The sequence below is a fragment of the Zalophus californianus genome, chromosome 5 (genome assembly GCF_009762305.2).
Source record: "Zalophus californianus isolate mZalCal1 chromosome 5, mZalCal1.pri.v2, whole genome shotgun sequence".
NCBI classification, from domain to species: domain Eukaryota; kingdom Metazoa; phylum Chordata; class Mammalia; order Carnivora; family Otariidae; genus Zalophus; species Zalophus californianus.
The window spans coordinates 79,404,075-79,419,830 of NC_045599.1; the positions used below are offsets into that span (position 1 = coordinate 79,404,075).

At 35.7% G+C, this 15,756-nt stretch overlaps 1 pseudogene; it reads right to left on the reverse strand.

The window, feature by feature from the left end:
• Nucleotides 1-335: 335 nt before the first annotated feature.
• Nucleotides 336-15,756, reverse strand: part of LOC113929742 — a 29,580-nt pseudogene continuing 14,159 nt past the window's right edge.

Below are 15,756 nucleotides of genomic sequence, written 5' to 3' on the forward strand. Positions count from 1 at the left end.
GAGCCCTATGCACAACCCTGAGATCATCACCTGAGCCAAAATCAAGAGTCAGACACTCAACTGACTGAGCCACCCAGGCACCTCTAACTACTTAAAATTTGTAAAGAAGATTGAACATGAAGATCATTAACAAGCAGGCTATACCCTCTTTCCATTTTACCTATAATTATAAAACACATTTTCTATGGTGTTTTGCCAAGTAAAGTGGCCTCTCTAAAAAAAAAAAAATACGTAAGAAACGATGTCATAAATTATCTTTTCCATCACACCCAATTAAAAATATCGCTATGATAGGAAATTTTGTTGCTTTGCCTGCCTAGTATTTCTTCTCCCTTCTATGGTAACAGCACCAAGTTTTTGCCCGTGTGTTCGGTTCGGACTGTTCCACAGCGCTCCTTCCTTACTTCAGGGTGGCCATGTGACCGAGGCTGGCCCGGGCATTTCACCTGACTCGAGCAGGAGCAGTAAGAATCCTCACGGACACTGATCTGGAGATATTAAGACTTTCCCCCCACTGAGATTCTATCTGGGCTGGAGGTAAATTTGAGCTGGTAGCAATCTTCTTCTGTGCCATAAGAAAAAAGCCTATCTCTAGAATAAAACCAATGCACAAGGAGAAACAGGAATGAAGACAGAAAGAATTCTGATGATTATTTTAACCTCTAATAGCTGAAACATATCTCTTCAATCCAGTAATATGTGCCAATGAATCTTGTTGTTTTTGTTTTCTTTAACTAGTTTGATGTGTGCTTTTAACACTTACAACTTAGTGATTCATGACTCATGGAGCTTTGTATCCTTAAACACAGTATGGATACCAATTCTCTAGCAAAACCCTTAATTATATTTGAGCTTCATCTGTAAATTCCACTTCTTTTTATACATGAATATTTTCAGAATACATGTCCTACTAACATTGTGGGGTAACTATGTTGGAAAAAGTTTTACATCCATACTATTGTAAATTATAAAGAAAAAATATATATTATCCTTAATGTTTAACTAGTTGGCTATTATTCTTAATTTCATTCCCTCATGTGCCTTGGTTTTGTTCCGTATAATCAGTTGCTACCTTACTATTTTGTTTTTGTGTTGTACTGAATTCTCTGTTACACTTCTCCATCATTAGGATTTTTCTGTTTTTCTACCCAGATATTCATGATGTGGAATAAACTACCAAATCATTGAAAACTTTCTTCTTCTGCATGTCTCCTTGCAAGTATAACTTCCCAGTCCTTTATCTGGGTGCCGTCATCTCCTGGAATCCTTAAAACCAGGTTGGGCAGAACTACATTATACCAAGCGGGGAAGAAGAGGTGGCAATCAGTGGGTCTAGGTCACTGGCAGGGGAGGATCGAAGCTCCCTAAAGCCCGATCTGAGGAAGAGATGAAGAGAGACTTACTGGCTGGTTGCCCCTCCTGGGCTCTCTGGTGGGAACAAATGTTCATAACCAAATCTGAACACAGTTAAACCGCCCTACCTGATTATAGTTGGTATGCCTTGCCGCATGGGTAAGCACTGTGGAGAGATGGGGTGTGAATTATCTCCCAGAAGACAGGACAATGGGCTAAGCAAAACTCCTGATTAACTGCACGGAGTCTGCCAGGCTGTATCTCCTGGGCAAGGAAAACAACAGGCCAACGGGGGCCTGCCCAGCTCTTATTTTTCAAAACAAGATTATTAAGACTGTTTACTGAATGGGCCAGTATGCATTATTTAGATAGTCTACATATTATGCCCTAAACCAAATAATATTGTACCTTGTAACAAATTATTTGGGCAAACTAGGAAAGTAAAGATTAACATAGTTCTTCTTTACCTGACACAGGAATGCCGATGCACACAAAGTTAATTTATGGAAAGGTTAATGTTCCTCATCAGGACTCAGAAGAGAATAATATGAGATTTTACCAAGACCTCTTGCATTTCGTATTTTTCATTACACTGCAAATTGTGCCTCAAGGGAGTAACTTTTGATGAGGCTATTGTTGTGTATGTTTTGCTGCTTTGTTTTTCAAAGCACAAACTCTATAGAACTGAACTAAGAAGACCTGTAGGAAGTTGAGGGTGAGATACACAGATGAAGCCTTACGACCTCAATGACCTTTTCAATTTGGCCTAACAAATAGCTATCATGGTATCATCAGTTGATGATATCAACTAGGGGAAAAAAAACAGAGAAGACTGCCTATCACACAAGAAAGCAAAACTAAAACCACAACAAATGTATACTTTTAAGACCCCGCTTAAAGTAAAATTTAGCTTGAGGAATTTCACCTAGATGTTTCTGAAAGTAATAATATAATACGACTTCCATCTCTTCCGTTTGTCACTGTATTTTTTTAGTATGGCACTCACCACTTAGAACCTGCATTCTCTGCACAGATAAGAGCTGCTAGGCCACTGGAAAACTAAAATGCATGAACCATATAGAAAAGAAAAGTAATAGGTGATAGAACGAAATAACGTAAAGGAAAAGAAAAAACTATCTCTGGCTCCATAAATCTGATTCAATGGAATGGATAAGAATTAGAGTTTTGACAACTGACGTTGTGCTTACATCCAAGACACAATTTAGCTACTTTCCTGAAAATAGCCTGTCACGTCAGTCAGCCAAACATTTAGTTTATTTTTAAGAGAGGTTTCCCAATTGTAAGGTTGAACTAGTTGCTTGTTCAGCTGAACTGATTAACAATTTTGCTTAAAAAATATCAAATCAGGGGCGCCTGGGTGGCTCAGTTGGTTAAGCAACTGCCTTTGGCTCAGGTCATGATCCTGGAGTCCCGGGATCGAGTCCCGCATCGGGCTCCCTGCTCAGCAGGGAGTCTGCTTCTCCCTCTGACCCTCTTCCCTCTCATGCTCCCTCTCATGCTCTCTCTCATGCTCTCTCTCTCAAATAAATAAATAAAATCTTTAAAAAATATATCAAATCAGAACTATATGTACAAAGTTGTCCGAATTGTTTTATAATCTTAGCACTTTCCTGGTGCTCCTAGGACAATGGCTAAAATGGTTGGTTCCCATAAGTGCTTGTTCAATATTGGCACAAAGACTTCATGGTGCAGCAAACAGTGCCTGGCCAGTAACAAGACCCATTCCAAATATTAGTGAGGAAAAGACATCAAAACTTATTTTAAGTTCCAGAATGTAATAGACCAAATTTAATTACAGTGTCATATTTATAATATTTAATAGTTTCAAAATAGTAATCATTAATTATTCATTATAATCAAATCATTAAAAATGAGAGAGAAATTACTGAAAGTAAGGAGACCAGGAGCCCGCATAAAATGACTACATATGTGTCAAGTGTAATAGGAATTGCTCATCAAACAGTTCCATTCACGATGAGCTTACACCCAGGTAGTGCTAGAGGAAGTGCTGCACAGCCTTATTGCCTAGTCCACCTGGTTTAGACTATCTAAATGTTTTTTAGCACTTTCATGTGTGACTTTTGGAAACAACAAGTGATATTTATAGCAAGAAACCTTCATATCTCAAAATTTTACAACCTATTTCTTTAATAAATTTGGAGTAAATTATAGCTGTATAATGTATAGCTTTGTGTTAATTTCCACTCTTTCCTCAAAAAAAAAAAAAAAAAAAAGCCTCAGTCATGAAAAGTTAGAGAACTGACTTTGTCCTGTTCTTGGTAGAGATCTGGGTTCCCTTTATCTTCTGTTCTAGCTTTGAAACACAGCGCCCTCTTATGGAGAACCCTAACTGGATCAGGACAGCTGAGCCGCTTTCTTCCTATCAATACAGAGAAATTCCAGTCTCTGTCAGCTACCAATCAGAGTTTAGGTTATTTGCTTCAATCACAAAGAGTTTACCAACTGTCCAAGAACTTCTTTATCTGTTTCTGCCCCTATTACACAAATCTGTGCAATTAAGAACTTTTCTTTAGATAAAAATTATCCTACTCAACCCACTGAGGCTGATGCCCTTCCTCTGTCACTGGCAGGAAAAAGCAGATGATGATTCTGATGACCAAGCAGATGTAAATAAAAGGAAAAGTCATATTTAGCAAGATAAATTTAAACATAAAACTTTAGGAACATGCTGATTACCTCCAAAACCCTGCAATATAAAACATGTGCAGAAAACTCAATCTCTTCAACAGCAGCATCTTTATTTGCACATTGATTTGTAGAATTTAAATCATCAGAAACTCTGGAGCTAAGGAAGCAGAACAAGGACTGCTACGGTTCCATGTTGTGTCAAGAACGTGGTTTGAGTGAGTTAAAGGAAGTGGAAGTAGGGGAGTCAGAGCTGAACCTCTGAATGACTTTCGTTAAACCACTTAACTTCAACATACATCAGTTTCTTCATTTTTAAGCTGTGGAAAGCAAGTTTTGCCCCTTACATTATCAGAATGTTGTAAGGGTGTTATAATGAAACGTACATTGAGTTCCTTTGAGTGAAGAAATTGGTAAGATACAAATTCACTAGGCCACAAATTCCTTTCCATCAGAAGAGCTGAAACAGGATATCATTGTGATTAAGCCACAGTTTCTAAGAGCAGAGATCACCAAGGTAGCCACACAGGAACCATGGGTCTAGTCTATTAGAAGCCATTTATTGTTTTTATACGGATTTTTTTTACCACAAAATGGACACAAACTTATTAAATAAATAGGCTAAAAGTTTATGGTTAAAATCTCCTATAATTTATAGCTAACCATGCTTAATGTATGCTGAATGGAAAATTTCTTCTGTTAATAGGTTATAGAAATTATTCTCTAAAAGCTTAAAATTGAATCTTTATATTTAGCTATTTTGAGAGTTGAATCAAAACTGCACTAAGTAGTTTTTATGTAAACTGACATAGTGTAGAAAAGAAATATTCCAAAACTTAAAGTTACGTTTCTTAATATGCTCTAGATATTTGATATGGTTCTGTAAATGAAGCATAAGCAACATTCAATAGTTTAAACAAGATATGTTAAACAAGATGAGAAACAATTTAGTCTCACGTTTAGACCACAGTGGGAATGACATCATGATCTTGGCCGGTACTGCTCCTTAGGGACCCACGCTGCTAGAAGACATGAGAAACCTGAAGCTTTCCAACCATTTGGGATGACCATTCTAAATTAAGCATAAAAACAGTTCCTGGTTGCAGCAAGTCTAAAAAAAACAGTAGAACAGCTGGCAACTGATAAGAGCATGTCCAGACCCAAAAATGGCTTTCCAAAGACTCATAATGATTTTCTCCCTCAAATCCAGTATTTATATGCAGGAATTTTGTGCATATTCCTTCTGGAAAGTATGTAATCTCATTCATAAAACCTATTGAATATTTTTCAAATCTTCTGGTGAATAGAATAACAAATACTTTGATTCTTCAAAGATACCTTCTAAAATGTACTTTTCATAGCACATAGAAGAAAAACGATGACATGGTCCCAAATGAACAAACTCCCTGATATTTGCTACTACCCAAATGTTTTGGCCTTATATGTATAATTGAGTGTATCTGTCCCTTTAAGAAAATATTCTCTGTTCATTGAATCAAAGAGATTTTTGTTAAATGAATTAAAGAAGTACATTGAAATAAGCTGTGTTTCTAGTTCTTAACACTGCTATTTAGAATAACTTAAAGCCTTGAGTTACAATTTTTTAAAAACATATTTATTTACCCTCAAACTGCATTCAGCTTCTTACAGTAAGTACTTTTAGTACATAGTGTCTTGCATGCTGTTGTAAATGTTTGTATTCAAACTCATTCTCCTAAGTTAACTGAAAATACTGTTTTCAAAGTATTTTAAGGATCTTTATTATAATGGGAATTTTATCCCTCTTCTAAATTTACATAGGGTTCTCCTATAATCAACATTTGAGTTGAAACACAAATTTTATGTAAATAAATTTCTATCAGGTAATTAATTTTTGAGGACCAACGTAGCTACAAATACACCACTGTTTGTACAATGCAATTTCCTCTTTCATGCTTTTTATTTGTTGTTTTTATTTTTATATACTCTTACTGTCATTCCCAGAATATATGTGAACTCCTAGAAGATTGGAACTATGCCTCATATTCATCTTTGCATCTGTTGGGCTTCATATTGTATCTGGCACATGTTAAATGCTGAATTAAAATTTGAAGCATAAATAAACAAACTAGTAAAATCAGAGCACTACATAACCATTTCCCCATATGTTCACTTTATATATTCATACTACTATATACAAAGTGAAAACAAAAGTTTTTATTTAGAAGCCTAAGACTTTCCTGCCTTCTCAGCATTCTATTCCAACTTATCATTTTACCTTTGAGAAAACAATGTTTTTTATTATACAGTGTCTGGAATTTACCCAAGATTATATAGCACTTCCCACCCCCTTTCTTCTTTTAATAGTAGGTGGCACAAAAAAGAAATGGTAACTATAGATATGATGGAGATATTAGCTAATGTTAATATGGTCATCCTTTCACAATATAAAGGTGTATCAAGTCAACACATTGTACATCTTAAACTTACACAAGATTATATGTCAATACATCTCAATCAATCCGGAAAAATAATAAAATGTCACTTTTCAAATTATGGAAATAGAAAGTAGAATAGAGGTAACCAGGGGTTGCAGAGAGGAGGAGGTGGGGAGTTAATGTTTAATGTGTGCGGGTTTGAGTTTGGAATGAAGAAGAGTTCTGGAGATGGAAAGTGATGATGGTTGTAGAACAATGTGAATGTACTTAGTGCAAGTTAACTGTACACTTACAAAGAGTGAAAATGGTAAATTTCACATTATGTATAAGAAGAAAATAGTATGCCAAAAGATTTTATTTTATACATCTGATTATTTTTCAGAATTTTCTTACCTTGAGCTCATAAACTACCCACACAGAAATAATATTCAATAATAAGATTGTCTAAATAAAAAATAGGGTAAAAATTGGCATGCTGTAATTCTTCCAATCAAATGTAGATTTTGAAAGTGTTTCCTTCCATATATACACTAGGTGGAGCCATTTGCTTAAACTGGTTGTAGGAAAATTAGGAGCATTGATGTTTAATTTTATAAGAAACTGCCAAAATGTTTTTCCAAAATAACTATACCATTTTGCACCCCCTCCAATAAAACATTAAAGTTCAGTTAGTTGTTCCATATTCTTATTAGCTCTTGGCCACTATTTTATCCACTCTAGTGGCTATACAATGGTATCTCACTGTAGTTTCAATTTGCCTTTCTTTAATGACTAATGACATTGAGCATTTTCTAATGTGCTTATTTGACTGGTTTATGTCTTCTTCACTGAAGTGTCCATTCAAATCTTTTGCCCAGTGTTTATTGGGTTTGTTGTTGGTTTTGTTAGTGTTGAGCTGTGAGCATTCTTTACGTTACCATCCAGCAATCTCACATCTTTCCATTTATCCAAGATAAATGAAAACATATGTCCACACAAAGGTCAGTATATAATTGTTCAAAGCAGCTTTATTTACATTTACCAAAACTGAAAACAACCCAGCAACCTATGAATGGCTGAATAAACCTGAGGTGTACTTATACGATGGAATAGTGCTTGACAGGAAGAAGGAATGAACTACTCATGCATGCAACCACATAGATGAACCTTAAAAGTGAAAGAAACTGAGTGAGAGAATCCAGACACTATAATGCTACATACAGTAGGCTTCCGTTCATATGACATTCTTGAAAAAGAAAAAAAATACAGAACCAGAAATTGGATCAGTAGTTGCCGAGGGGTGGGGGGAATGGCTGTGGGGTAAAAGGACTAAATACAAATGAGTATTAGTAAATCTTTCAGAGAGATTAAAGTACTCCCAGTCTTGTTTTTAGTAGTGGTTATATGATTGTGACATTTGTTAAAAGCCATTGAATATGTACCTAAAGATGCTGACTTTTACTGTTCATATCCTTTGTCCAAGTATTAGTAAGTTTATATTTTCTTAATATTAAATATTTTAATACTCAATTAACGTGACATAAAAAATGCCTATGAGAAGGCAATTATGATTATGAACACTCCGAACAATTCTGGCAAGTTTTGTAAAAGACTCTGTTAACGTGCAAATCTGAATTTTTGTTTCTCTGTGCAGCCATATTTTAAAAATGTGCACTGATACTTTCTAATAAAAATGTCTTTATTTAAGAGATTCAAAGACATTAATTTGATAGGGATGAATTTTTTTATAATAAACAGTCCAAATATAAACTGGGAAATAACATAATAGAACATCCTGGTAATCTAAACAAATCAAGTAACCATACATGTTTTTCTTTCATAACTCACTACTCTCTTTCACATATACCTAAAAATTATTTTACTATTAAATATGAGAAATCAAATAAGTATTTTCTTAGAAGAGCATTCTGAGATATATACATACATATGTAAATTATATATTTCTCTTAAGTCAGATAAAAATATCATCATCTACTTGGAAGTTACTTAACAAACATAATTAGTTCTAACTTTACTATTATAGCCTAATATCTATAAGTGAGATAAATCTCATCTTTAAAGATATTCTATAGAAATCTCCATCTGTATTTCATTTGGAGTAACTAGACTTGGATTTTCTAGAGGGATGACATCCAATATATCTGAAAAAAAAATCATGCTTTGTCAGCACTTTATAAAATATATTCAGTGAAGTCTCATATTTAATTAACGTGATGAGAAAAGTCAGAATTTTGTAGCCTATGTGGTGGTCAAGAAGAGAGGTTGGCAGAAAAGCCTCAACAATGTGACAGAATACAAAAATATCTTTGAGAGAATTTGACCTTGGGAATTGTAATAAAATTGTAGTCTTTAGCACCATAGAGGTACAAAACTGGATTATAAAGTAGGCTCATAGTTAGAAAGTAACAGAATACCAGCATGCCTATGAGTCCTTCTGGTCACCTCCTTCCTCTTGGTTCTTTATTTGAGAAGAATGCTTAACACACCAAAGATACCAGATTTCACATAAAAGACTTCAAAAGAGCCATCACGAGTGTTCAAAAAACCAAACGATAGCATGACTGAAGAAGCAAAGAAAGGTATAATGACAATGTTCCATCAAATAAAGACTGTCAATAAGAAGATAAAAATAACGACAACAACAACAAGAAAAAACAAACGGAAATTGTAGAGCCAAAAAAGTGTATGTTAAATCTGATATCTGGTCACTCTCACAGTTTCTGTTGTCTTGAGGTTTGTTTGTTTTTAGTTCCTTTGCATGTCTTAAAATTTGGGGCAACCGAAACTTTAGATGATACTGTAAAAACTCTGGGTACTGGTTATCCCCCTCCCAGGGCATTTTATTGCCATTTTTAAAAATTTGTTTGGTGAAAGGCTGGATTATTTTAGCATAGTCTATTCCCTATGCACATCCCTCCACACACAATATTAAGGCTCTATTGTTGTTCTTCAGGAAGACAAAGCTTTAGGCATACCCACAGCTACCCTAGGATGACAGTAGTATTTATAAGGTTCTCATCCTCTCTTTCAGTGACAACACCCAGCCGTTAAACTCCAGAACTAATCCAATCAAATGGTGGCTCCTCAGAATAAATGGATTCTGTGGTCAGTGTCTGATATTTGTTATAACCCCAGGAAAGCTTCTCCCAGCTATCTTATTCTCTAGTTCTCTCTTACAAACTTGGCAGCCAACAGTCTAGGTTATATCTTCATTATATTCAAGATTTTCCTCCCATTTGCCTTCTACCAATCTCCAGTGTTCTTTAGAGTGCTCTTAGGCTTAAACTTCTCCATTGAACTGCTGCAAATGAAGTCAGTTCCTTTGAGAAGAGATTATGAACTATCTGTTTTACGGCCTGATTCTCCCTTCAGGAAAACTGTCTTGGCAGGGGCTGTGGAGCTGAGGGTGGTGAGAGTCTAGTTCACAGACTAGGCTACATCTTCATGAAATCCACAAATCTCCTCTCAACTAACTGCCTTTCACCACAACCTCCACTGTTCATGAGAGAGTCTGAGATTTGAATTTCTTCATGCAAATGAAGTTAATTCCTTCGGGAAGTGATGAGGGGCTATCTGTTTTACAGTCTGCTTCTCTTCTGAGGCAAAAATTTGCAAAGCAGTGCTCTAGAACTGGGGGTGGGGTAAATGGCAAGCCTCTCTCTGCCTGACTACTCCCTCGGGAAGCTCAACACTCAGTGTCGGCAGCAGCCACTGAGGCTCTCTCAGTTTGTCTCTCCCGGCATGGAAACTCTACCTCACGAGTTAGGGCAAGTAAGTCAGTACCACAGTATTCTCAGGGCTCCAAACCCAAAGTAGAGCCCCCATTCTACAAATGGGGGCTAGATGGAAGAAGGGAGTTCCACCTCTCGTCAGGAATCTCCTGGAGCTTAGCCTCAGCAACAGGTAGCTGGGAGCAGGAAGAGAATCACTGAAGACCTGTTCCTCCACGGAAAAAAGCCCTCTGACAAAGGAGCTGGCCAAGAAGGGGTCCTGTGGTTTTGGCTGCAGTGGTCTGGAGCAGTTTTTCCACCTTTCAGAGCTGGGAAAGAGGAAAGGAGGAAATACTTTTGGTTCAAATATCACATACTCTTACCTTTCTTACTAAATTTTTATAGATTTCGTTGAATAGATGTTTCTTCATTTGCCATTTGTCCTTAGGGCCATTTCTGAAACCTTTCACTGGCTAGTTTTTTTTCTTTTCTTTTCTTTTCTTTTTTTCTTTTCTTTTTTCTTTCTTTCTTTCTTTCTTTCTTTCTTTCTTTCTTTCTTTCTTTTTCTTTCTCTCTCTCTTCTCTCTCTCTCTCTCTCTCTCTCTCTCTTTCTCTTTCTTTCTTTCTTTCTTTGTCATCGATTTCAGTAAGCAGAGCTTTGGACACTGTCATCCAAGAGACTGATGAAATTGTTTATTCATTTTCCACATCTGACTCGTCAGCATTGATGTTCAACATAGTGCCATGGTTATAAAAATAAAAAGGACAATATTTTTGTTCTTGAAGAACAAATGATCTAATGGAAGATATGAACAAATATCTACAACTCCATATGATAAAAGGTACAACAGAAAAGCAGGGGAAGAACAGAGGAGGAGGTGACATCTATGGGGGTAGAAGTAGAAACAACATGGAAGATCTCATGAACAGAGTTAGAACCGAAAGGTAACTTGGGAAGTTTTAGCAGTGCTAGATCCTTTATCCTGAAAGCCATTTTAAATAAAACAATGATTATAATTTTAATACCATTAACAATATAATTTGATATAAAAATCATTATGTTCTTAATCTTAAACTGAATGAAAGCTATAAGAATTTTTGCTATATTTATCTGTAATATATAATCTAAGTTAATCACAGTTACAAATTCAGCTTCAAATCAAGTTCTCTAGACTCTGACTTCCAATAAATCCAACCTGTTTGTGACCCTCAGTCCTTTTATATAGAAAACTAGAGCCTCCACTATTTGTGGAGGAGAGGATACAGTTCCATATCATTATGACAAAGTCTTTGAGGAGCAAAGAAGTAAGAAACAGGTCTATTTGCTTTCTAGCAGACCATGGAGATTAGTCTTCCATGGACAGTCCCTGTTCCTGTTTCCTTTTTCCCATAAATATCCTCCCTGTTCTAAAGTCAGCTCAAGAAAATTAGATGCCTCTCAGAAACAAAACAACAACAACAAAATATAAAACAAAACAAAAAACAGGATTTGGCAAAAAGAAGAAAAATAAAACTGAGTCATCCTCTGACTTACTCCATCCCCTGAGCCAGCACGTGAGTTTCTCATTCTGATGTAGGAGGGAGAGTCCATTGGCTTAGCCTCAGTTGGAGTGGACCAGTGCCAAATAGAAACATTAAAAATTTTATGACTTTGGCTAAAGATCTTGGGGCCACTGAGAATGTATCTGGAAAGCCACAGTAACTGTTGGATGCCTAGGATACAAAACATAAACTGGTTTTTACTTGTGAAATGGAGTTATTCATTCTATTCTTGAAGACTCAATATTCTATTTCAACAGACCATGTACACACTTATGACCAGTGGTTTTAGTGTTATGACTATGACTGCTCCAATTTAGTACATGTTCTCCTGTCCTTTCTTCTCTAACTTTGGCCAAAGCATAGTCATGGGCATTTACAGTCACTGTCTTAATTGATCCAGGCAATATTACAAATACTGTTGCATTTGGTCTCTGACACAAGCATCACATGTGGTAATAACGTCACATGGCAAGATGAAATGATAGATTTTCTTCACCAAGTACATATTTGAATATAGGTCGACCAGAAATAAGTCAGAATGATGGAGAAGAATGAGGTTGTGGAGTTTCCATAGTATATTAGTTTTGTTTTTGTTTTTTACTAAGATGTCATCAAAGATCATAATTCCCTTGAGAATAGGTGACTGACCCTATATAGTCTTCTTGTCAGAAATTGAAAAAATGCCATCCTCCTTCCTAGTGAAGTCTCTCTTTGTCTCATAGGACTCCCAATAATGCTATTGTTGTAGTATCTTTTTTGAATTATGTCAGAGAGTCACTGAAATCTTCTGGCACCAGATTTTGAAAAAGACAATATGCTGAACAGTGAGAAATGGAGGAAAGGTGTGATTAATTGTCAAAGGAGAGAAGCACAGGAGTCATAACTCTTTCTTCTGACAGATGCTCCAGCCAATGACAGAGTCAAGTCATAGCATTGTTATAGAAATTTGGCCAACTGCTTTAGGCACCATCTGCTCATTTTCCCCAGAAGAATAATCCTTTTCGAAGATTGAAAGAGAAGTTTAAAAGGCTGCTCAGGCACTTTGCAAATTTTCATCAATTTCCAGAATTGTGAGTCACTCAAATGTAATCCAAAGAAGTTAACCCCAAACAGGGCTAGTGTCCTCAGAGCAGAACCAACAGAAAAAATTAAAGAGGAGAGGAAGGAAGGTAGGAAGATAAGAAAGTAGGAAGGTAGGTAGGTAGGTAGGTAGGTAGGTAGGTAGGTAGGTAGGAAGGAAGGAAGGAGAATAGATAAGAAGAATTTTTTTTTTTAATTCTAAGTGAAGTTTGTCATATCTCTCACACTTTCTTTTTGAGTATGAAGTGTGGTCTGAAAAACAAATTGACTGAATCACTAGAATCCATATCTTAAGCTAAACATTTATCTTTCTGGAACGAACTCTTCTTTTAACTCTCCTTATGACTGAAATATAGGAATGTAATAGGTGAAGCAAGTTTGAGGAAGGAGTGAAAAATCTTCAGGATTATCCTAAAGGAAACTCAACAAAGATGGTACCACTATTTTTTCTACAATATCAGAATCTTCAGGATTATCCTAAAGGAAACTCAACAAAGATGGTACCACTATTTTTTCTACAATATCACCTACAACCTAAAAGATACATTTTCTCTTTGCTGAAGATTTGAAGTCTAAAAGCAACCAAAGCAGTTTAACTGTGGTGGTTTAGAGGATGAGTTTTGGTATCAAGTAGATCAGTGTTCAATTCCCAATTCTACACTTATTAATACCATATGTAATCTCGGGCAAATTACCAATCTAAACCTCATTTTCTCCATGAGTTATTGAAAGGCGCCTTCTAGGGTAACCACATCACACAACTCCAGGAGTGATTCATTCATAGAGAATTCCACATGAATCGTGCCTCTTGCAGTCATGCAACGTGACTGGACCTGGGCCTAACATAGTGAGCGTTTAGAAAGGCAGCTGTTAAGGATCTGAAATTTGTTTTCTTTTGCAAATGAGAATGAGGAAGTTCTACAAATGTCAGTGTCCATAATGGATAAAAACATGAACCCCAGAGCCAGACTGTCAGTATTCTAAGTATGAGTCATGCTACTTACTAACCATGTGATCTTGGGCAGTTTACTTAAGTTCTTGATTCCTCAGTTTCTTCTTTAACGGAAGAGGGACAATAATAGTATTTACCTTTTAGGGCAATTGTTATGACTAAATAATTTAATACATATGAAACACTGCAAACAAAATCTAGTACCTAGTAAATACTAAATAAACATTAGTTATAATTATATGTTATGTGTGGGAAGGTATGCTGAGGTATGTTAAGGTGAAAAAGCAAAGTAACGAATACCTTTAAAAAATAGAGTAATTATATATGTGTTTTAACTCATATATACATAAAATTTCTCTGCAAGAATAGCTAAGAAATTAACAACACCTATTAGCTATCTGGAGAGGAACTGAGTGGAAGGAAGAGAAGGGAGAGTTGTCGTTGTATAACTCCTCATGCTTTTTGAATTTTGAGCCCTCTGAATATATTAATTATTTAGAAATTATGTTTTTATATACAGCTATATTATTATAATCAGTTTGATATAATTTACCTTATCTAAGACCATTATTATCATAATCAAATATTACTGGGTACCAACTACTGTATACCATAATACATTGTGTAATACACAAAGGAGATATTGACCCTGTCACTCGAGAGCATTGAAATGGACACAGGTAAATATACAGAGGCCTACAGCATGAGGAAAAACATTGTGGAAGGTGTGTGCTGACCACATTCTGTGGGGTGAGGGAGAGGTCAAAGGACTAAGAGATCACTTCTGGCTTGTACTATCAGTGAAGCCTTGATGGATGAATACAATTCAAAGGCATTCCATGTAGAAGAAAAGGCAGGATTTAATTACCATAAAATGGTACACATCATTGGGAAGTACCAAGAATTGTAAAGAGTAAAAGAACAGAGGATATGACTGATGCCAAAATTTGAAAGGAAAAAACTTCATTCACATTTCAGCCAAAAATATTTTCTGCTCACTAGAATAAATCCATGTGTGTTATGGTCCGGAGGCGGGCATTATTTAGGAGTACATACTGAATGAGAGAGTTAATTACTCAGCAGAAGGGAGAAACCAGTTTTAAAAAAACCACACTGATTCACTAACTGATCAACTCTACAATTATAACTTCCAAACATCCATGTATATAGAATAGTAATTAATAATTGTTGTCTTGTCACAGAAGTATGAAGCTTTTAGAATATGAGTTTGTGATTTCAAACAGTTTGCAAAACCTAAAACAATTTAATTTCAAGCCATAGGTATATTCCTATATTTCCTCAAGATAACTAAGGATTTTCTGTGGTTTCCTCCAAGTACAGAAGCTAAAAACCACCTAATTCTTTTCATTTATGTACTATTGTTGCAATAGTTGTTGAGTTAGAAATTACAAAGGATTTGAATTTGATAAACATTTACTTAGTGTCTAAGATGAGCTGAACTTTCACACACAGTATTTGGTAATCCTTACATGACTACAAACACATATTTTAATTCCTACTTTACAAATAGGCAGAAGTTTTAGAGAATTACGAACCTAATAATCTGGCAAAACTGGGATTAGAATTCAGTTATGTGTATATACGTGCATACACCCCGCATGCAGGTGGGGGGAGCAGAATGAAGAAAAGTAAGGGCCAAAGTCAATGGAAATTTTCACACAGCATTACTGCCTCAGGATCAAATTCCAATTAAATTGGAATTAAATTGTTGTATTAGTGGGGAAAACAGAAGATACAAATAGTGACGTTTATAGACATCTACATATTTCTCTCAGTCAAAGAGAAATTAAGATTATCATTTTCCTTTGCCAATTTATCTTCTACTTATCTTTGGGACAGTTATCAATTTATTGCCTCTCAGATCCAAATATATCCTTCACTGTCTGATTTGTGACAATGGTGCTAGACCATGTAAGCAATTCTCCTTTGCAAGTGAATACAATGTTAAGCTTTTTTTCTTTTTAGAGAACCCTAAAACGGTATTACAGGGGAGGGGAGATTCTCTTCCTGTTCC